The sequence below is a fragment of the Hyperolius riggenbachi genome, chromosome 7 (genome assembly GCF_040937935.1).
Source record: "Hyperolius riggenbachi isolate aHypRig1 chromosome 7, aHypRig1.pri, whole genome shotgun sequence".
In the NCBI taxonomy this organism is placed as follows: Eukaryota; Metazoa; Chordata; class Amphibia; order Anura; family Hyperoliidae; genus Hyperolius; species Hyperolius riggenbachi.
The window spans coordinates 307,881,243-307,904,974 of NC_090652.1; the positions used below are offsets into that span (position 1 = coordinate 307,881,243).

The following is a 23,732-nucleotide window of genomic DNA, read 5'->3' on the forward strand; positions in this document are numbered from 1 at the left end:
GCTGTGTGGCCAGTGCAGGGACAGGGAATCTTGTCAAAGTGGAGGGACGCATGAATTCTACTCGGTACCAGCAGATTCTGGAGACCAATGTCCAGAAATCAGTGACAAAACTGAAGCTGCGCCGGGGCTGGATCTTGATTTTCAACAAGACAACGACCCTAAACACTGCACAAAATCCACTAAAGCATTCATGCAGTGGAACAAGTATAACATTCTGGAATGGCCATCTCAGTCTCCAGACCTGAATATAATTGAAAATCTGTGGTGTGAGTTAATGAAAGCTGTCTATGCTCGGAATCCATCAAACCTGAATAAACTAGAGATGTTTTGTAAAGAGGAATGGTCCACAATACCTTCAAGCAGAATCCAGACTCTCAATGGAACTTACAGGAAGCATTTAGAGGCTGTAATTTATGCAAAAGGAGGTTCTACTAGATATTGATTTCATTTCTTTTTTGTGGTGCCCAAATTTATGCACCTGCCTAATTTTATTTAAACAATTATCACGCACTTTCTGTAAATCCAATGAACTTAATTTCACTTCTCAAATATCACTGTGTGTGTCTCCTATAGGATATATTTAACTGACTTTTTTATCGTAACAACCAACGATTTATACAAGAAAATCATGACAATTAACAAGGTTGCCCAAACTTTCACACCCCACTGTATATGTGGTGAGGTATATTTCCCTTCTCAGTCTGATGTCACACTGAACTGCCCTCAGCCAATCAGTGAGGAGCAGGAATGTGGGAGGGGAAATAGCATGCTTCTCTCCATATGTACCATATAGAGCTAGGCTCACTGAGATAAGATTTATCACAGCAGAAACATTTATATTGGACTACTTGCAATGCATGGTCAGGTTATAGACTACATAATAAACACAGAGCAGTAAATAGAATTTGATTTTATGGCTGACAATCTTACTTTAAGAGTAGAAGAAAACAGTCAGGGACAATGGAAATACGTCAATGTAGAGTTCTGAGCATTCAGCATGCGTGTCTTTTGTTGTTGCTCCACAAGAAAAGGAAAACCATTGCCAACAGATTACATGTGAATTTATTCAACCTGTCAGTGTCATTCTGTGTAAGATTAATTAAGCATCATTCCATTTTCTTAGCTTGTGAAGTTAACAAGCCGATAAGAGTGCATTTAGCACAGAAAATAGATTGATAATCAGCTTCCGGCATATGTTTGTTTTACAATCTATTTTTATCTTTGCCGCTGGCAAATAAAGTCAAGAAAACAATAACTACTTCTCTTGGAAACAGAGATAAGTGGAGTCCTAGAGGCTAACGCATAACTGAGGGGGGCTTAGCATGATCAAAGCATTCCCATATACAGACCTGGAGCTTTGAGCCTTTTTCCTCTGATGATGATGATGATGCCTATTTGGGAGTAGAAATAATTCTGAAAAATTCACTAAATGTTTTTGATGTGAAACTTTTGCAATAATGGTTAACAGTTTTATAACACCCCATTTTTTTTATTTAACCTTTTTAGTGGTTATCAAGAGTCACGCTCAGGGTGGAAAAAAACAAGCAAGGAGTGGTTATCCCGACTCCCGAGCTGAACTCGTGGTGGCCCCCGGGAGGTCTATGCAGAGGCGTTTTAACTCACCTCCTGGAGGATCCTGATGTCGGCCAACAGTTGGCAATCTCACTATAGGGTTACAGTGCCACCCGGAGGACGGAGGAGGAAATGCAGCACTGGATCCCAGGGAGGTGAGTGCTGGAGGTGCTGCAGATCTCTCTGCAGGTTTTAGGGTCTAAGAGCTTGCTAAAAAATTGCACCACTTTTAGACCCTAAATTCCAGAAAGAATCAGACCGCCAGTGGGGTTTAAAGAGAATCTGTAATCAGGGATGCTCAAATCTGAATTCGGTTGCTATCCAGATTTCACCCAGATACCTGTGAGGGGTGGGCGGAGGGCGTCAAGCTTACCTGTCTGACGTCTTCTTCGGTCTGTCCCTCGGCGCCTCCCACGATGCGTTCCACGCGGCGGTCACGTCAGTACAAACACTTCCTCCTTACGGGTAGAAGGAGGAAGTGTTTGTAGTCACGTGATGCGCATGGATCGCATCGTGGGAGGCGCCGAGGGACGGACCGAAGAAGACGTCAGACAGTTAAGCTTGACCCCCACCCCCGCCCACCCCGCACAGGTTTACTGGGTGAAATCTGGATAGCAACTATCCGGATTCACCCGAATTCGGATTTGAGCATCCCTGTCTGTAATAGAAAAGTGCTCTTGGGGGTACTTACTTCAGGAAAGGGAGGCCTCTGGATCCTAATGAGGCTTCTCCTGTCCTCTCGTTCAGCACGGATCTAGCGCTGGCTCCCTCGATTGGCAACAGATGGCAATATTTCCCTTTGGGATCCAGCGTAGGTGCAATACCAGCTTTCCCCTTGTCGTTCTTAACCACTTCACCACTGAGGGGTTTTACCCCCTGACCACCAGAGCAATTTTCACCTTTCAGCGCTCCGTCCATTCATTCGTCTATAACTTTATTATTACTTATCGCAATGAAATGAACTATATCTTGTTTTTTCCGCCACCAATTAGGCTTTCTTTAGGTGGGACATTATGCCAATAATTATTTTATTCTAAATGTGTTTTATTGGGGAAAATAGGAAAAAATGTGGGAAAAAATTATTATTTTCAGTTTTCGGCCATTATAGTTTTTAAATAATGCATGCTACTGTAATTAAAACCCATGAAATTTATTTGCCCATTATTCCCGATTATAAAACCGTTTAAATTATGTCCCTATCACAATGTTTGGCCCCAATATTTTATTTGGAAATAAAGGTGCATTTTTTTCAGTTTTGCGTCCATCCCTAATTACAAGCCCGTAGTTTATAAAGTAACAGTGTTATACCCTCTTGACATAAATATTTAAAAAGTTCAGTCCCTAAGGTAACTATTTATGTTTTTTTTTATTGTATATATATATTTTTTTTTAAAAATTACAAAAAAAAAATGGGGAGTGTGGGAGGTAATAAGTTAATTTATTATGTAAAACAATTTATTTGTATGTGTAAAATGCATTAGGGTGTAGTTTACTATTTGGACACAAGATGGCCACAGTGAGTATGTTTACATGCGACCTGTAAGCGACCGGAAGGACGCTTACAGGAAGCAGTAGGAGGCTGGGAGACTCACAATGATCGCGCTGTTTCTGAAAGAAGCAGCAGATCATTGCGGGGGCTTAGATCAAGGAACGGGAATGGATTTTCCCGTTCATTGATCTCCGGGCAAGGGGGCGGCGGCGTGCACGAGCGGCGGGTGCGCACGCATGAGCGGCGGTAGTGCGGACAGCGGCGGGAGCGCGGAAGGTACGGATTTCTCCGTCCCTGGTTTTTTAGGAGGAAAAAGGGACGGAGAAATTCGTACCGCCGGGGGTAAAGTGGTTAAGATCCAGAGCCTTCCCCCTCCCAAGGTATGTACCCCCAGGGATTTCCGATTGGAAATGCGAAAATGTCATTTCCGCGTAATCCAAATGAGCATTCCTAATGGTGGGGAGATCTTTAACCCCCTTGGCGTTCTGATTCTTTCCGGATGTTAGGGTCTACAAACGGTGCAATTTTTTTTCCACCCTTTCAGACCCTAAAACCTGGAAAAAATCATGCTGCCAGGGAGATCTGCAGCAGTTCCAGTAACCACTCACCTCCCTGGCTCCAGTGCTGCAGTTAAGCCTCCATCCTCCGGGTGGCACTGCAACTCTAAAGTGAAATCGCCGATTGTCATCATGACGACAGCCGGTGATCTCACCAGGAGGAAGCAGAGCCCCGGAGGAGAGGAAGAAGAATGGCGGCCGATGTCGGGATCCCCCGGGAGGTATGTAAAAACGCCCGCTTCGCGCATTGCTCTGCACACGGCCTCCGGCGGCTACCCGAGCAGAGGTCAGGATTACCGCTCTGAGCTGTGGTTTTCCGCCCCGACCCCAGCTCGGGATTACCGCCAAGGAGGTTAAGAAAACTTCAGACTGGACAGGAGGTCTGAAGGTGGTCAGTAGGTTAAGGTCCAGCAGTTTTGCTATCCCAGTACCGTGCAACACGCTGGGGAAACTGGCGTTCTGTAAAGGGAATCACATGGCTAACAAAATGTACTGCAGCAAGAAAAAAGACATTGGGTAATTGCCTCAATTGAAAGCATTGCTATAACACAACAATAATGGGACATAAATCCATTTAGTAACTAATTAATGATAACATGCTGTAATAGCGTAATTTAATATGTGCATAATATTATAGCGTGCAATGCTGAACAATGCGGAAATGGATTGTGAGACATTATAAAGATTAACATGGCGCTCTGGCTAAGTGCGTAATATGACAATCTGGCGGCACGCGGGGCTTGGAGTGCGTTTTATAACGTGCGCCGCCAGGTCGATCCCTCACCAACCTGGATGGAGTCATCTTTTAACATTTAACAACCAGACAGGGCTTCTTGTTTACCCCGTTAGTAACTGGTTACAATAATCTTCTAATTATTAATTACGTTATTAGCACATTAATTATGCCAAGAGGAGCAAAAAGGATGAGTTAACGGGGTGCCTTAAAAAAACCTCAAGGTGAGAGTGATATGGAAGCTGCCATATTTATTTCCTTTTAAACAATACTAGTTGCCTGGCAGCCCTGGTATGCAGTAGTGTCTGTTTTTTTTTTTCCGAGTTTCACCCGCATACGAGTGGGCAAAGCTCTCAGAGGATTCCCAAAGGCATACTCACCCGATTTTTGGATAACTTTATTGGTGGAGGCAGCGGTGGACGAGGGGCATGGAGAGAGGACTGGGAAGGTTTCATGGGATCCAGACCCTACTCTCTGCATAGGGGATTATCTAATTTCGTTTTAGGTAGCTTTAGTTTTCATGTGTATCATCCATGTACAGCAGTCCCTCCCATTCAATGTGCAGCCCCCTCTTCCATGTGTATCATTCATGTACAGCAGTCCCTCCCATTTCATGTGCAGCCCCCTCTTCCATGTGTAACCTCCATGTACAGCAGTCCCTCCCATTCCACGTGCAGCCTCCTCTTCCATGTGTATCATTCATGTACAGCAGCCCCCTCCCATTCCATGTGCAGCTCCCTCTCCCATGTGTATCATCCATGTACAGCACCCCTCCCATTCCATATGCAGCTCCCTCTCCCATGTGTATCATCCATGTACAGCAGCCCCTCCCATTCCTTGTGCAGCCCCCTCTCCCATGTGTATCATCCATGTACAACAGGCCCCTCCCATTCCTTGTGCAGCCCCCTCTTCCATGTGTATCATCCATGTACAGCAGCCCCTCTCATTCCGTATGCAGCACCCTCTTCCATGTATATCATCCAGGGACGGATCTAAACCAAGTTGCGCCTGGGGCAAGGTCAGGTTTTGGCGCCTAAAGGTCAGGTTTTGGCGCCTAAGCTGCCGCTTCCCATCCAGTTTTGGCGCCTAAAGGTCAGGTTTTGGTGCCTAAAGATCAGGTTTTGGCACCTAAACTGCTATTCCCCATCCAAATTTTGCCGCCTTTTTAAGAATTCAACAAACTGCGCCTGGGGCAACAGACCCGTCTGCCCCCCCCCTAGATCCGTCCCTGATATCATCCATGTACAGCAGCACCCCTCCCATTCCTTGTGTAGCCCCCTCTTCCATGTGTGTATCATCCATGTACAGCAGCCCCTCCCATTCCATGTGCAGTCCCCTCTTCTATGTGTAGCAGCCCTTCCCATTACATGTGCAGCCCTCTCTTCCATGTGTATCATTCATGTATGCGGCCCCTTTCTTTTATGAACAGCTCCCCTGAGTTTTCCCTTTTATATGTGTTGCTTTCTATTTTCAGCCTCCTCTTTCATATGTAGCAGCCCCTCTTTCATTTCCAGGTGCCGCCTTGATCTTCAGCCGCCCAAGACCCGAGCCTTTGCTGCCTTTCTAGAAATCCGATCCTGTCTATTCTGAGGGTTGTTGTTTGTGCAGTAAATCGAGGTAAGAAGGGATAGTAGAAATCGTTTTACAAAAACAAATGTTATCCTGAATATAAATCTCTCTTGCTGAGTAAATAGGGCTGCTAAACGAATGTAGAGAGTTGAGTGTCTCGGCGTTGAATAGTATTACAGTTCAGGCCGCCGGTGATTTTCTTTTTCCCACCATTCTCGCCCGAAGATTAAATCTCATTAAGTGGAGCATTTTTCCTTCTTCTTTCATACGACACAAGCTTTGATGTTTCCTTTTCATCTCGCGTCCTGCCTTTCCAATATCGCCCATCCGCTCGCCTCACCGGGTGACCTTTTCCGCTAAATGTGTTTTCTACCTATTGATTCCTATCTCCATGTCTTTCCGCCTTCTTCTGTGTAACACTTCTGTTTTCCATTAAGTGTCATCTACTGATATCTCCCTCCGATTCCTCATTGTCTATAAAATCACAATACAAACTTGATTAAATAGAGCACTCATATAGGCAACCCTTTCACGGCTTCCATTAGAAAAAGAAAAATATCCCTCATCAGCTCGCAACGTGCTTCTAATATGAAGCGTGCATCATATCACCTCCCAACCTTGTAGAGGCACAATGTGATCCGATCGCTACAAAGAGCCAAATAGAAAGAAACGCCATAGAATCTATAAATAACACTGCATAGAAGGGTGGCATAAAAGAGACAGAAAGTTTTCTACAGAACTTTTATTGCGATCATAGCGAGATCGTGACGTGCCCAAACTCTGTGCAGAGAATGGCAGAAGTTACGCTATTGACAACGCAACTTTTTTTCCCCTGAAACTTTGAAGTCAAAGTTATTTTTTACTGTTACTCTAATATAATAAAACATCCAGATCTTTATCTTTTGTTTGGCTATAGACAGCTGTAACAGTCAATACATAAAAGAGCAAAACACAAAATGCTCGCAGAAAGATAACAGATCATGTACCCCTCAAACAGGAATGCTGGACCCTAAAAGGGTTGTGAGACATTGTGAATGAAACCTTAAAGCGAACCTCCAGACTAAAAGTCTACTGAGCAGAACTGAATAGGCTTGGTGTTTCTTTAACAGGTTCACAGCATCAGAACTTTGTTTTTCATACCCAAGCCTCATTTTTAGCTGTTTGGAAGCTAAGCTCCGCCCCATCAAAGAAAACTGCCCGGGCATTTTTCCCCTGATGCTGTGCAAAGCATGATGGGATTTCTGATGTTGTTGTTCTTGTTGCCTAGCAACTAGGAGAGGTGATCAGCACACAGAACAGTTGGAACTGTGTCTCATGCTCCCTGTCACCTCCTTTCAACCAAAAAGATGGCTGCCCTCATGAAATCACAAACCTTTGCCTGTTCTTTTAAAGCAGGGTGGGTAAGAGATTATATTACCTATCTATTTAATTAACATAACTAATGTAATTTAATGACAGTATGTTTGTTTAGGCTGAAGTTCCTCTTTAAAGTGAACCTTAAGTGAAAATATATTTGTGACATAGTTCATTCTACAGGTGAAACAAAAAAATATAATATTGTGCAAAAGTCCATTTATTTCTGCAATTCTAATTAAAAGATGATACTAATCTATGAAATAGACTCATTACATGCAGATTGAGATATCCCAAGCCTTTATTTGTTATAATTTTGATTATGGCTTACAGATTATGAGAACCCCAAAATCAAAATCTCAGACCATTAGAATATTGTGAAAATCTTACTAATATTATAAAAGCAGAAGTTTGGAAGTTTGGATGTTTGTTACTCAATCACACAACAATGGCTGAATGGATATGAAAGAAATTTGGCACACACATAGTACATTGCCTGAAATAACATATAGGATACTTTTTATCACCACAACCAAAAAGTGGGTGGAGACAAATACAAATTTCACTGGGAAAATGTAAACAGCAGCCATTCTTACACTGTTAATGGCAGGGTTCTCAATCTTTGCACAATTGGCCACTGGGTGACTGGGATTAATACTCAGTAAAGTGGGTGGAGCCTACAAAAGCCAATCAAAATATACCTATTGATTTTCAAGGAGAATATTTAATTGCTACCATTCCTGCACTGTTAATGGTACAAGCCTCAAACCTCGTACAGTTGGTCATTGGGTGACTCGGGATCATATTCAGAAAAGGGGGTGGAGCCACAGCTAATCAGATTTGTTTCATTTCAATGCAAATTATTGATGCCAAAGACCACAGCGCTCACAAACTTGGTCATTGACTATTGACAATTGTGTGTTAGGGTTAGAAAAAGTGGCCACAGCCAACACCAGCCAAATACATACCCGGGCAATGCCGGGTCATCAGCTAGTGTTCAATATTCTCGGCTCATAGTGTCAGACTCTAATCAGCTAATTACTCCAAAACACCTGCAAAGGGTTCCTATTTCATATATTAGTTTCACCTTTTAAGATGAATTACTGAAATAAATGGACATTTGCATGATATTCTAATTTTTTGAGTTTTATCTGTATGTGTAGTAGGGATAATAAGTAGAAAATTAGTAATACGAAAATCAGTCTCATAATTTAATTTTTTTTTGCACTCTTTGCAGACAGCCCAGGCCGAGTGCACAATGGGACGTGTGATCAGAGGCCAGAGAAAGGGTGTGTCTTCAGAGCTCATGTGAAGTAGAGAAAATGTTCATCGCTGCCATAGAGGCAAAGGGGGCAATTGCCACAGGCCCCCTGAGTACTGTAGGGCCCCCAGGTTTCTCCCTGACTTGAGCCCCCCAGCACATATTTGTCAGAATAGCAAGTCTCCGCTAACTGCCTCTTCTCCATGACCAATCATTGCACAATAACATTCGCAGAGTCGCGAAGAAGAGGCAGCCAGTGGGGATGAAGACAGGGAGCATGGATGGAGAAGAGGCAACAAGCAGGGGTGAAGACAGGGGGCATGGATGGAGAAGAGGCAACAAGCAGGGGTGAAGACAGGGAGCATGGATGGAGAAGAGGCAGCCAGCGGGGATGAAGACAGGGAGCATGGATGGAGAAGAGGCAACCAGCGGGGATGAAGACAGGGAGCATGGATGGAGAAGAGGCAACAAGCCAGGGTGAAGACAGGGGGCATGGATGGAGAAGAGGCAACAAGCAGGGGTGAAGACAGGGAGCATGGATGGAGAAGAGGCAACCAGCGGGGATGAAGACAGGGAGCATGGATGGAGAAGAGGCAACAAGCCGGGGTGAAGACAGGGGGCATGGATGGAGAAGAGGCAACAAGCAGGGGTGAAGACAGGGAGCATGGATGGAGAAGAGGCAGCCAGCGGGGATGATTGAAGACAGGGAGCATGGATGGAGAAGAGGCACCCAGCGGGGATGAAGACAGGGAGCATGAATGGAGAAGAGGCAGCCAGCGGGGATGAAGACAGGGAGCATGGATGGAGAAGAGGCAGCCAGCGGGGATGAAGACAGGGAGCATGGATGGAGAAGAGGCAACCAGCGGGGATGAAGACAGGGAGCATGGATGGAGAAGAGGCAGCCAGCGGGGATGAAGACAGGGAGCATGGATGGAGAAGAGGCAGCCAGCGGGGATGAAGACAGGTAGCATGGATGGAGAAGAGGCAGTCAGCGGGGATGAAGACAGGGAGCATGGATGGAGAAGAGGCAACAAGCAGGGGTGAAGACAGGGAGCATGGATGGAGAAGAAGCAGCCAGCGGGGATGAAGACAGGGAGCATGGATGGAGAAGAGGCAACAAGCAGGGGTGAAGACAGGGAGCATGGATGGAGAAGAGGCAGCCAGCGGGGATGAAGACAGGGAGCATGGATGGAGAAGAGGCAGCCAGTGGGGATGAAGACAGGGAGCATGGATGGAGAAGAGGCAGCCAGCGGGGATGAAGACAGGGAGAATGGATGGAGAAGAGGCAACCAGCGGGGGTGAAGACAGGGAGAATGGATGGAGAAGAGGCAGCCAGCGGGGATGAAGACAGGGAGCAAGGATGGAGAAGAGGCAGCCAGCAGGGGGTGAAGACAGGGAGCATGGATGGAGAAGAGGCAGCCAGCGAGGATAAAGACAGGGAGCATGGATGGAGAAGAGGCAGCCAGCAGGGGGTGAAGACAGGGAGCATGGATGGAGAAGAGGCAGCCAGCAAGGATAAAGACAGGGAGCATGGATGGAGAAGAGGCAGCCAGCAGGGGGTGAAGACAAGGAGCATGGATGGAGAAGAGGCAGCCAGCGGGGATGAAGACAGGGAGCATGGATGGAGAAGAGGTTGCCAGCAGGGATGAAGACAGGGAGCATGGATGGAGAAGAGGCAACCCCCCCTGCATGGGCAGCAGGGCCTATTGTTACGCCACTGCATACAGAGTAATTGTTGGTGTTGTTGCTTGTGGTGGATGAATTGACAAATCCATCCTAAAGGCTGGGAGTGCATACCACAAAATCAAGGCCTAGTGACTTTTGGCCATGTGTCCATGGTGTGGCAATGAACCCTGTAGAACATACCTTCCTATTAATACATTGGTAAATCTTCAACTGCCAGGAGAAATGTTCCAGCTGGTCGCAAAGACGGTCTTATTGGCGCTCATCGTGCCAAACATCTATGCAGCACAAAGACCACTCAAGAAACAGGAGGTGCATTGCAGTTTAAGGCCTTGTTAACATCTAAAATCGAAATCACTGATGCCAGCATTTTGTGATTTTTTTTTAGCGCCTCCCAGTGCTTATCTGCGCGTTGTGATTTTTTGTAAAGCGCTTTTCTAAGCACTTTTGCAGAGCGATTGGTTTTCTCACTCCATGACGTCAGTCAGGAAGTGAACTCTTTGACCCAGAAAAAAATAGATACAATGTATTTATTCTTAAAAGTGCTGGGGAAATATACAAAGTGCTTTTTCAAGCACTTTGTGATTTCCCTATACCTTTCAATTTAGGCAAAATGCTCTAAAAATGGTACAGGCAGCACTTTGGTGAGCGGATCGGTTCATATGTGTACACTCTCATAGCGAATTTATTGCACAAGCACTTTTAGGGCGATTTTGAAAATCGCCGCCGCTTAAAAAAAGCCAAAAGCGCCCTCAGTGTGAACAAGCCCTAAGAGTAGATGCAGAGGCAAGCAACAATGTTGATTAGAGGGATGGAAGGTCTCATTTACCAGGAAAGGTATACTTTGTATTTAAGCTTGACACACCTGGATAACTTTCTCTCTTTTATTTGCTCACTAATTATTTAATTAGGCATCAATCTAATAATTTGTCCTGCAGCAGAAAATTATATCAGTAAGCTTCATTGGGCTTGATTCACAAAGCGCTGCTAACCTACTTAGCACGTCTAAAGTCTTTAGACATGCTAACCAGGGTGCTAAGTAGGTTAATCAATTGAGAAATCCGGTGCTAACCTACTTAGCACCCTGGTTAGCATGTCTAAAGACTTTAGACGTGCTAAGTAGGTTAGCACCGCTTTGTGAATCAAGCCCATTGAGGTATAAATATGCATTGGAATGACATCAGGGTAGTCTTATAGTGTTTAATATTCATTTTCTATTGTGTTTAATGCATTAGAGCCAAAAAAAAACAATACTTTTGCGTGTAGTCCCACTTTAATGAGAGCTTAAACATACTAATACTGCATATACTTGTGTATAAGCCAAATTTTTCAGCACAAAAATGTGCTGAAAGTTACCCCCTCGGCTTATATGCGAGTCAGTGGAGCAGACCGGATGGTGGAGCAGGATTGTTACTGGCAGAGGAGCATAAGGACTGTGCACTAGTGATCCTGCTCTCACCAGCTGGTTCCATGCTGTGTCCATGGCCCCCATCCACTGCAGCATGATGTGCAGAGTGCGCTGCTTAATACTACCTGTGTCCCCTGGCTTGTGGAGCGTAGCGTGCAAGCAACGTGTCAGCGGTGCAATGATCGGGGATTCTTCCTGTGTGGCAATCTTTGTGTCTCATATCTATGACATCTTAAGACAGCTGTATCATCCTTGGGGCACATCTGGCTACGGGAAGAAGGGCTGACTTGTACTGGAGGCACATCAGGCTACTGGGGAGGAGGCTATACTGGGGGAGGGGCTTATAAGCGAGTCAATAACTTTTTCCTGGTTTCTGAGGGAAAAGTGGGCACCTCGGTTTACATGTCGGTCGGCTTATATGCAAATATATACGGTACTTTAAATCACAGTATGTCATTTTACATTTATCCAGGATCATTTGATGAGATTCAGAGATTCTGTTATTCCGTGAGCCGCTCTCGTCAGGTGCGCATGCTAATGAACTCTCACCAATGTAATTCTGATGTGTTTAAAATTTAACACCTCTTTGTAAATCAAATTAAAATGCATAATTAGGCAACCCTTTTATCAAGGAGATACTTCATGTCGGAGAAAGGGGAGGGTGGAGATACTCAAATATTTTCTTTAATTAGCTATTCGCTCTTGACATAAGTTTGAAGTTTATTCTTCTTTAAAACTTTTTTTTTTTTTTTAAATTTTTTTCAGAAAAAAAAATTGGTTTGCTTCACAAAAATAAGCTGAGAAACCGACAGAAAAAAATAGAAGAAATCAGAAAGGCCAATAAAAATAAATATTTCACTGTTTGAGATTATTGTTATGTCTCGAACGGAAACTTTTGGAGTCATTGTGATGCCGTTAAATAGCACTGCCAGTGGTGCATTTTCCACAGTGTTGTACAGACAGGCTGGTTTCACATTGGAAACTGGTGGTAGCAATGTGCCACTTCTGCCGCACCGCATCGCATTGCCAAAACCAAGCCTTTAGGGAACACGGCATTAGTACACGGTGTTCCCTGTCTGGCAATCTGGCAAGCAGGAAGTTATGCACGCTTGCGGCCAGTCACTTCCTGCTTCGGGTATGCAGAAGTACACGGAAACATATAAAAATATTCTGCGCATGTGTGCCGCGATGTCGTAAAGCCAACTTTTTAAAAAGAAGTCACGTTGCCATAGACTAACATGACTTTTGGTATTTTCCAGATGAAGCAGGCACACCATCCACCATCAGATTTCCGGGGTGCTTGGTGACGTGGTATAGGCAGTACCACACATCGAATCAATCCACAAGTCTCACCAGCACACCACAAGTTAAAGCGCACCTTTTATTGTGCCAGTTTCCACAATATTCCAACAATTGTTTCGGGGGCCACGCAGGGTCAGCCACATGCCTTGATAAAGGGGGACCCTGCGTGGCCCCCGAAACAATTGTTGGAATATTGTGGGAACTGGCACAATAAAAGGTGCGCTTCAACTTGTGGTGTGCTGGTGAGACTTGTGGATTAACATGACTTTTGGGCCGACGCAGATCGCTGCAGGTTCTACACGATAACGTAGTTCTGCACTAGCGTTAATTTGGGCACTTCCAGCGCAGCGTACTGCAACGTGGGAAGTATGAACTTCCCCATAAATTTACATTAGGCTGCAGTGGCAAAGTGGCATTTTGCCGCAACGCACCACACCAGTGTGAAAGGGCCCCCAGTGTACATCATACAACTACCATTTTTTTCCTGAAAATAAGCCTACCCCCGAAAATAAGCCCTAGCTGTATACTGGTAGAAAATCAGATGCTATGTTAGTGTATGGGGAGGTGTGCAGTCTCTTACCGCACCTTCCTTGTGGCTGTCCCCCCCTCCTGGTCACCGCACGTGTGCGGTATGTTGAGACAGATCCGTGATCATGCTCCCTTTCGTCATAACCAATGTGCGTGCGCTGATGCATCCCCGACACACATTGATTATGACGAAAGGGAACGCAGTCATGGAGCCGACCCAGCATACATCACATGTGTGGTGACCAGGTCAAAGAATGCCGACTATGTTAACCACTTGACATCCAAGGGTGTTTAAAAATAATGAAAATGTATTTCATTTTTCTATGGGTAGGTGTATAATAGGGTATTTGGATGGGGTTTTACTTTTTGGCCACAAGATGGAGATACAGAGTTAATGTGCTCTAAAAATAGAAACAGAACCAAGTGTTTATTATTTGTTTATATTTGTGTAAACACAGGGCTTAGATACGCTATCTGGTGTTACTGGAGCTGTTTACAGGTGAATGGAGGGGGACACAGCCACAAGGGAGTTGCGGTAAGAGACTGCACACCTCCCCATACACTAACATAGCGTCAGAAATATAAGCCCTCCCTGAAAAAAACTGTTTGTCTGCACTGTTCTGAAGAAGGGAACACTGAGTGGCCCTGAAATAATTGTTAACTATAGTGTTGACATGTGATTTGGAAATAAACTATGCTTATTGAGAAGCTAGTGTGCTGACCGATCACCTTTACTACCCCTGAAAATAAGCCCTAGCACATCTTTGGAGGTAAAATTAATATAAGACAGTGTCTTAATTTCAGGGAAAAAACTAGGTCTTCCAATATGATGTCCCTGCCACAGTCTAGGGCCAAATTTTGGGGAATCGAAATAACTAACCACCTAGTATAAAGACATGGCATAAAACAGTTCAGAAAAATGCCACTGATATACCGGTAACATCCATTAGAGCAGCTAAAGCACACTGTAAATTTGTTTTTTGCAAACTCTGGCCCTGTGGGCCAAATCTGGCCCTCAGAGCCATCAAATTTAGCCCTCAAATAGTTTCTTCACTTTGCATTATATTTGTCCCACTCTAAACCACCGGGCAAGTTAAGCCATATGGGGAATTAGGGGAAAAGCTATAAACACCAAGGAACTGTTTAGGGGTGTGAGGTGTGGATGTGTGTGTGTGTGTGTGGGGGGGGGGGGGCATTGGATACTCGGCAACTATAAAGAGGAGGGAAGAAGGGGGGACAGTTGACACCAGGGAACTTTATAAGGGAGGGAGGTGGCCAGTAGACATTAAGGTTGGCCCCCGACTTGGTCCCAGTGTTTAATTTCGTCCGACTTTGTATTTGAGTTTGACACCTCTGCTTTAAAGGCTCGTTGACAAGTCCAACAAAGCGCACGACCAACTTGTCGACATGACTAACCGCACATCAACCTGTTTGACACGACCTGTATTTCCACATGGCCAAATCAACTAAACAACTAACCTCATTTACATACTGTGCATGCAAATGGAATGACGGACTGCACGGTATAGCAGCATTCACAACAAGTACAGTTATGTGAGTTGAACCATCAGTTGGATCGGGCAAACCGCCTGTTATCAGTTGTTCGTCTAGTCATTTGCCAAACGTACACACGCCCAACTATGCTCAAACAGTAGTGATAATTGTAATTAGCTAATTCTGATTTCACAAAATTTCACGTACATTTTTGCAGTTACGTCCATATATAATTACGATTTGGACATTTAATTGATTTCGTGCGGTGTTGCTCGTATACCTCATTATCCTATTCGAGTTTGGTCGAATTCGGATAGTAAACTATCCGAATTCACTCGAAGTTTGATATTCGAGTTAATCGAATATCCGATTCGACCTCGGATATCCGACGTCACTATCCGAGTCTGTATTTGAGTAAAATATTCGAGCTGGCCTTAAATTGCTTGCAAAACTTGTATTGGAGGTCAATGATGCATGAAACCACCTTTTTTATGAAGAAAAACATCAAGTGATTATGTGGTGATGTAGTAGTTATAAAAAAGGTATCAAAAATAGTAAATTAACTTCATGAAAAGTGTTGGCATGAGAAGGTGTGTCCAAAATGGTTGTTGGAATTCATTTACGTCGTCTTCATCTTCTTCTTCTATATCTTCTTCTTCTTTTATATCTTCTTCTTCTTCTATATCTTCTTCTTCTTCTATATCTTCTTCTTCTTCTTCTATATCTTCTTCTTCTTCTATATCTTCTTCTTCTTTTATAACTTCTTCTTCTTCTAGATCTTCTTCTATATCTTCTTCTTCTTCTGTATCATCTTCTTCTTCTTCTTCTATATCTTCTTCTTCTATATCTTCTTCTTCTTCTATATCTTCTTCTTCTATATCTTCTTCTTCTTCTTCTATATCTTCTTCTTCTATATCTTCTTCTTCTTCTTCTAGATCCTCTTCTATATCTTCTTCTTCTTCTTCTAGATCTTCTTCTATATCTTCTTCTTCTCCTTCTTCTTTTAGATCTTCTTCTATATCTTCTTCTTCTATATCTTCTCCTTCTTCTATATCTTCTTCTTCTTCTTCTTCTTCTTCTTCTTCTTCTTCTTCTTCTTCTTCTTCTTCTTCTTCTTCTTCTTCTTCTTCTTCTTCTTCTTCTTCTTCTTCTTCTTCTTCTTCTTCTTCTTCTTCTTCTTCTTCTTCTTCTTCTATATCTTCTTCTTCTTCTTCTTCTTCTTCTTCTTCTATATCTTCTTCTTCTTCTTCTATATCTTCTTCTTCTTCTTCTATATCTTCTTCTTCTTCTTCTATATCTTCTTCTTCTTCTTCTTCTATATCTTCTTCTTCTTCTTCTTCTATATCTTCTTCTTCTTCTTCTTCTATATCTTCTTCTTCTTCTTCTTCTATATCTTCTTCTTCTTTGTTTTCTATATCTTCTTCTTCTTCTATATCTTCTTCATCTTCTTCTTCTATATCATCTTCTTCTATATCATCTTCTTCTCTATCATTATATTATGGGCCATATGCAATTCGAGGAGATAAGAAGCTGAAAACATGCAAGCTTCTTATCTCCTCACATCGCTCAGGATTTACCGGCAAATTCAATTGCCAGTTTCACCTGAGCGATGTCCTTGCGTAAAGGAGCATAACTCAGGCGAATACTAGGTATTCGCTGAGCGATACTCCTGTGTGGCCAGCGATGTGGAGCGAGGCATTAGTGCTGGGGAGCTGTCCTTCAGCACCACACCACTGCAGCCTCGCTCCCCGGGAGATGAGGCCAATCAGTGCCAGGCAGCGCTGAGGGGTGGATCGGGACTCCCTTTGACATCACGACGTCGATGACGTCTGTGACGTCATCCCGCCCATCGCCATGGCGACGGGGGGAGCCCTCCAGGAAATCCCGTTCTCAGGAAACGGGGTTTCCTGATCGCAGATCGCTGGAGGAGATCGAAGCGGGTGGGGGGATGCCGCTGGACAGCGGCTATCATGTAGCGAGCCCTGGGCGGTTTTTAATAGACCGCCAGGAGGGTTTTAAGGAGAATAGTGGGTACAAGAAATAATTTTTTAAGAAGACCTTGTCGTTTTTTTTAAAACGATTTTAAAAATACAAAAGAAAAATGGTTATTAAACAGTACTTTTTCTGTTATGGTTATTAAACAGTAATTTTGAAAAACATTTTCCTTTGCATTTAAAAAAAAAATAAAAAAAATTTGACTTGTGCCTTTTATTCTCCTTAACATAGTAGCAATTTTGGTGGCAATAGCAAGTCACCAAAAAACTAAATTTGGCATAAATTTTACGTGAAAATTACAGGTGAAATTAATTACGATTTCTCCTGACATTTCGCGTAGCGATTTTGCATCGTATTTGCCAATTTTGGTGAAAAATTACAACTACGTGAAATTTGTGCTCATCACTATCCAACAGACCAAATTTGGACAATAGTTGGGCAGAATAGTTGTCCATGTGTACGAGCCTTAATCGTTCATCGTTAGTATAAAATCGTTCACCGAATTGTATTGTTAGTGGTCAAATCATATCCGAGAACATCCGGGAACATAAAAAATAAAAAAAATCCACTTACCTGTGGCCTTCTCCAGCCTCTGCCAGCCATCCTATGCCCGTCCTATGCAGCTGTGCTCCCCGCTGGTGGTCCTGGGTCCCCTTTGGTGCAAGATGTCCGCTGCGCCTGTGTGAGCGGCTCTCAGAGCTGCGCTGATGTCATCCGGACTGTACTGCACAGACGCTGTAGTTCTGCGCCTGTGTAGTACAGCCCAGATGACGTCAGTGCGACTCAGTGAGCCGCACACTGAAGTGCAGGAAGCTGGAGCGCAGAACCATGGTCCTGACATCACACTGTGGGAGGGGTTTCCCCATACTATCAGCCATACAGGTAGGTCCCCCTGATGATAAGTTTGTGAAAAGGAGTAGATTTCTCAGGGGAAAGGGGATATCAGCTACTGATTGCGATGAAGTTCAATTCTTGGTTACGGTTTCTCTTTAAAGGACCACTACCGCGAAAAAAGTAGGCAGTTAAAAAGTGACAGAACTGACAGGTTTTAGGCCAGTTCATCTCCTCATGGGGGATTCTCAGGGTTTTCTTTGTTTTCAACAGCATTTCCTGAACAGCAGTTTAACGGCCTAAATAGTAAGATACGAGCCAGCCTTCCTACTCACATGCACACTATTTTGTCAGTTAGACTTTGCTGTTCCGGAAATGCTGTTTGTTAAAAACAAAGAAAACCCTGAGAATCCCCCATGACGAGATGGACTGGCTCAAAACCTGTTGGTTCTGTTAGATTTGAACTGGCTATTTTTTTTTCACGATAGTGGTCCTTTAAAGAGAATCTGTACTCTAAAATTTTTACAGCAAAAAGCATACCATTCTATTCATTATGTTCTCCTGGGCCCCTCTGTGCTGTTTCTGCCACTCTCCGCTGCAATCCTGGCTTGTAATTAACAGTTTTATGCAGTGTTTACAAACAAACTAACCAGCTTGTGATAGGCTCACATAAGCAGAGTGTGTGAGTCATACAGAGCCTGCAGGGGGCCTGCAGAGGGTGTGTATCGCTTCTATCCAATCACAAGCAGCCCTGCACATTCCACACATTCCAGCCTTAGCCGACAGAGCTGACAGAAGAAAACAGATTAGATCATATAACAGAGATAACACAGCCCCTGTGCAATTAGGAAAGGCTGCAGTAAGCCAGAGCACATTAGAACAGGCAAAGGAACTTATAGGATAGAAGAACTAAGGCTGAAAATTTTGTTACAGAGTCTCTTTAACCACTTGCCGACCGCCTTAAGCTGATGGGCGGCGACAAGGGCTGGGCCCAAATGACCGCAATACACCCATCGGCGGTGGCAGCGGTGGGCGTGGTTATGCGGCGATCGCGTCATTCGTGACGCGATCAGCCGCCGGCGACTGGCTCCGCCCCCCTCGTGCTGTAACCCGCCAGTCGCTCGGAAGCGCCGGCAGGTTATTAGCACCCGGATCGCCGCACGCAATATGTATAATAGGCTTTGTAATGTATACAAAGCCTATTATACAGGCTGCCTCCTGCCTTGGTGGTCCCAGTTTTCGAGGAACCACCAGGGCAGGCTGTAGCCACCCTAGTCTGCACCCAAGCACACTGGTTTCCCCCTCCCCCCGCCCTCTGATCGCCCACAGCACCCTTCAGACCCCCCCCCCCCCTGCCCACCCCCCAGACCACTGTTTGCACCCAGTCACCCCCCTAATCACCCATCAATCACTCCCTGTCACTATCTGTCAACGCTATTTTTTTAACCCTAAACTGCCCCCGGCTCCCTCCTGATCACCCCCACCCTTCAGATTCCCCCCCCCCCTGTGTACTGTATGCCTCTATCCCCCCTGTAATAACCCACTGATCACCTGTCAATCACCTGTCAATCACCCATCAATCACCCCCTGTCACTGCCACCCATCAATCAGCCCCTAACCTGCCCCTTGCGGGCAATCTGATCACCCACCCACACCAATAGATCGCCCGCAGATCCGACGTCAGATCACCTCCCAAGTGCATTGTTTACATCTGTTCTCTACCCTAAACACCCACTAATTACCCATCAATCACCCATCAATCACCACCTGTCACTGTTACCCATCAGATTAGACCCTAATCTGCCCCTTGAGGGCACCCAATCACCCGCCCACACGCTCAGATTGCACTCAGACCCCCCCTTATCAATTCGGCTGTGCATTATTTACATCTGTTCTTCCCTGTATCACCCCCTGTCACTGCCACCCATCAATCACCCCCTGTCACTGCCACCCATCAATCAGCCCCTAACCTGCCCCTTGCGGGCAATCTGATCACCCACCCACACCATCAGGGTGCTGATTGCCCAATTGGGTACCCTAGGGGAAGATAGGGGTCTAATCTGATGGGTATCAGTGACATGGGCTGATTGATGGGTGATTGATGGGTGATCAGTGGGTGATTAGATGGCAGAACAGATGTAAAGAATGCACTTTGGAGGTGATCTGAGGGTAGGTCTGGGGCAATCTGATGGTGTGGGAGGGTGATCAGATGCCCGTAAGAGGCAGGTTAGGGTCTGATCTGACAAGTGGCAGTGACAGGTGGTGATTGACGGGTGATTGACGGGTGATTGACGGGTGAATGACAGGTGAATGACAGGTGATTGACAGGTGATTACAGGGGAGAATAGATGTATACAGTACACAGGGGGGAAGGTCTGGGGGGGTCTGAGGTCATTCATGTGTGGCACTTTTTTGCACCCTAAGTGCGCTAAGGGGCCCAAAGTCCAATGAGTACCTTTAGGATTTCACAGGTCATTTTGCGACATTTGGTTTCAAGACTACTCCTCACGGTTTAGGGCCCCTAAAATGCCAGGGCAGTATAGGAACCCCACAAATGACCCCATTTTAGAAAGAAGACACCCAAAGGTATTCCGTTAGGAGTATGGTGAGTTCATAGAAGATTTTATTTTTAGTCACAAGTTAGCAGAAAATGACACTTTGTGAAAAAAAACAATAAAAATCAATTTCCGCCAACTTGTGACAAAAAAAAAAATCTGATGAATGTTGTGGTATCCACACGTTTGGGTCCCCTGCACTGACTCGTCGCGGTCAGCCCCACGCAAGCACGGTCAGGGGGTTCTAATTGTCTGTCGTCTGCTGATATAAGGATGTATGAAAAATAATGAGACTGATTTCTTTCTTTCTTTTTTTATTTTTGATTATTTGGGACTACTTTGCTTGGCACAATTTTGACCTTCACATTAAATCCATTTTTTTTTTCTGTTCTAAAAATGATTGAAAGGCAACAAGCGACAAACAAGACTTTAGAAGAAAGAAGAAAATAAGAACAGAACACTTGAAGAAAAGTAATTTACAGAACATAGAAGTTAACAGATGAAAATGTTGGTAGAAGAAAGAAGTATCCAGAAGACTATTATATGAAGGACCCAGGCATATGGAAGATAATGATGCCACAGGATCGGTATAATAAAAGAAGAAAGAATGTTACAAGGGTAGCAGGAATAAAGGGCGCCGGCTGAGTGTGGGCGAAAAGGGCGCCGCCATAGACTTTTATGCAATTATTGTTAATACGGCAAAAAAAGCATGAAAATAAGGCGCCCCGATAAATATCGTTAACAACATTACAACATTACAGTTTTTGAAGTAGTTATTGTTTTAGAAGCTTGCAACATTATAGTTTTTGTCATATTATTTTGTTAATATGTACAGATTTAACGTTATCAAAGATATTATTGTTTCTATGTGTAAAAGGGTGTTTCTGCAGAGGGAGTGGTTAGGGTTAGGCAACACCAAGGGGAGTGGTTAGGGTTAGGCACCACCTGGGCGGCGGTGAGTTTTAGGCAACACCACGTGGGTGATTAGGGTTAGGCACCACCAGGGGGGTGGTTAGGGTTAGGCACCACCTGGGCGCCGGTTAGTTTTAGGCAACACCACGTGGGTGATTAGGGTTAGGCACCACCGGCGGGGTGGTTAAGGTTAGGCACCACCGGGGGGTGGTTAAGGTTAGGCACCACTGGGGGTTGGTTAAGGTTAGGCACCACCGGGGGGGTGGTTAGGGTTAGGCACCACCGGGGGGGTGATTATGGTTAGGCACCACCAGGGGGGTGGTTAGGGTTAGGCACCGGGGGGGGGGTTAGCGTCAGGCGCCGCTAGCAGAGTGGTTGGTTTTAGCCACCATTAGGGGAGGGTTCTGTGTGAGAGTAGGGTTGGGTTAAGCTGTTTTGTTGAGTTACGTAACAATGTTTAATGTTAATATCTTTTCGTTATTATTTCTTTTGTTTTTACAATGGTATTTATCGTTAACAAAGCTTGACAACTATATTTAGCGTTATCAGATTTCATTAACAACCGGAGCCCTTCTAAAGGCTGTGTTTTGATCTCGTGATATTGCTGTTCAGTGTGTCCACAAAGTGTACTTTCGCTGTTTGCAGCACATTAAACACAGCATTTTGTCTGCTAGTGTGAACCAGGCCTAGCCCTTACACCACCTTTTCAAACTTTTGTGGAAAATTTACGTTTGCGAACCAAAAATGTAATGTTTGGGCCATTACTAATGATGGTAATTTGTGTGTGTGTGGGGGGGGGGGGAGGAGGGCAAAAATGACCTTTCCCTACCTGTTAACATGGAAAGGGGCAGACATCTGGCACCCGTACAAAATATCAACAGAGGTGTGAACATTGGGTTCCCACGGTGCCTCATAAATAGCAATTTGTAGCCGTATTTTTTGCTTGCAGGCTGGTCCAGATGCCTGCTTTTTATCGGGAGCTGTGGGCCTCGAAAATTCTCACTTTTGCTGATATTTTGTATGGGCACCCATGGGGCTACCGATAATTTACTTTTTTCAGCGGGGTGGGTTATGGTTAGACGCCTGTGGGGAGGGTTTTAAGGTTGGACGTGAGGGGGAGGTGATTAAGGTTAGGCATCAGGGTGGGATTTAGGGTTGGGCATCTGCTGGTGGGTGGTTAAGGTTAGGTACCGGTAGAAGAAGGGTTCTGTGTGAGAATAGGGTTAGGATTAGTTTTAGTAGAATATCTGCATTATTTACTGATGTTTTACTATCGTAATTTCCAATTTAGAAAGAACAATATCCGTAAAATTACTGATATTGTACTTGCCGAAATTAGGCGCCCAAATTTCCTCGTGTCATATTTTTTTGTGCACGTGACATCTGTGGAACCTTGGATTATTAAAGGGGACTCCCAGCTTCCACTAAAGCATGTGGAGATAGGCAGGGGGGTACATAATCCCACTTCCTCTTCGGCCCCAAAGTGCTTATGGGTATTTTGTCTTTGGCATAAACAAAGAGCACAAAGGTGAGAAAACTTTCTGCTGAATGTCCCTCCCCCTCCACCTAGTTCCTGTTGTAGAGCCTTCCCGCCATGCAGTGTGTAGGCAGCTACGGTTATTATGTAAATCAAACAGGAAACACTCAGGTCAGCAGGAACTAGTAGGAAAGACTATTGTTTTACATCACCATGAGATAACAGCAGTATAGAAAGAACATATCATTTAGTGGAAGAATATAGCTAGAAAACTACAATAGAGTAGAGTGGTACAGCAGCACATAACACTGAAAGGATACCGGAGGTGACATGTGACATGATGAGAAAGACATGGGTATGTACAGTGCCTAGCACACAAATAACTATGCTGTGTTCCTTTTTTTTTTCTCTGCCTGAAGGAGTTAAATATCAGGTATGTAAGTGGCTGCCTCTTTCCTGACTCCGACAGGAAGTGACTACAGTGTGACCCTCACTGATAAGAAATTCCAACAATAAAACACTTTCCTAGCAGAAAATGGCTTTTGAAAGCAGGAAAGAGATAAAAAGGGAAATTTCTTAATTCTTAATTTCTCAATAATTACATTTTTTTTTTAGCTCAGGCAAACTTCAATGAATGTGTCATTGAGCAAAAACAATAAAACAGTTAAAACTTAAAGAGAACCCGAGGTGGCTTTGTATAACGTTAGTGGGGCACAGAGGCTGGTTGGGCACACTAACACCAGCCTCTGTTGCCCCATCGTGTGTGTCAAAGACCCCCCTGCTCGCCGCTATACCCCCGCAATGCTGGCGACACGCAGCGTGTCGCCAGCACAATGTTTACCCTAGCGCTGTCTGTCAGCGCCGCTCTGCCGCCTCCTCCGCATCGCCGCTACCCGCCCTCGTCCCTTCCCTCACGCTGATTGGAGGGAAGGGACGAGGGCGGGTAGCGGCGATGCGGAGGAGGCGGGGGAGCGGCGCTGACAGACAGCGCTAGGGTAAACATTGTGCTGGCG

General features: G+C 44.7%; 1 long non-coding RNA gene across 1 annotated transcript in view; it reads left to right on the plus strand.

Annotated features, from left to right (window-relative positions):
- The window catches only part of LOC137525200 (uncharacterized), a 95,193-nt gene extending 73,941 nt beyond the window's left edge, over positions 1 to 21,252 (plus strand). Inside the window, exon 3 of the long non-coding RNA XR_011022891.1 lies at positions 20,738 to 21,252. This is a non-coding gene — a long non-coding RNA (uncharacterized lncRNA). The remainder of the gene's footprint in view (positions 1 to 20,737) is intronic.
- The last annotated feature ends 2,480 nt before the right edge of the window (positions 21,253 to 23,732 follow it).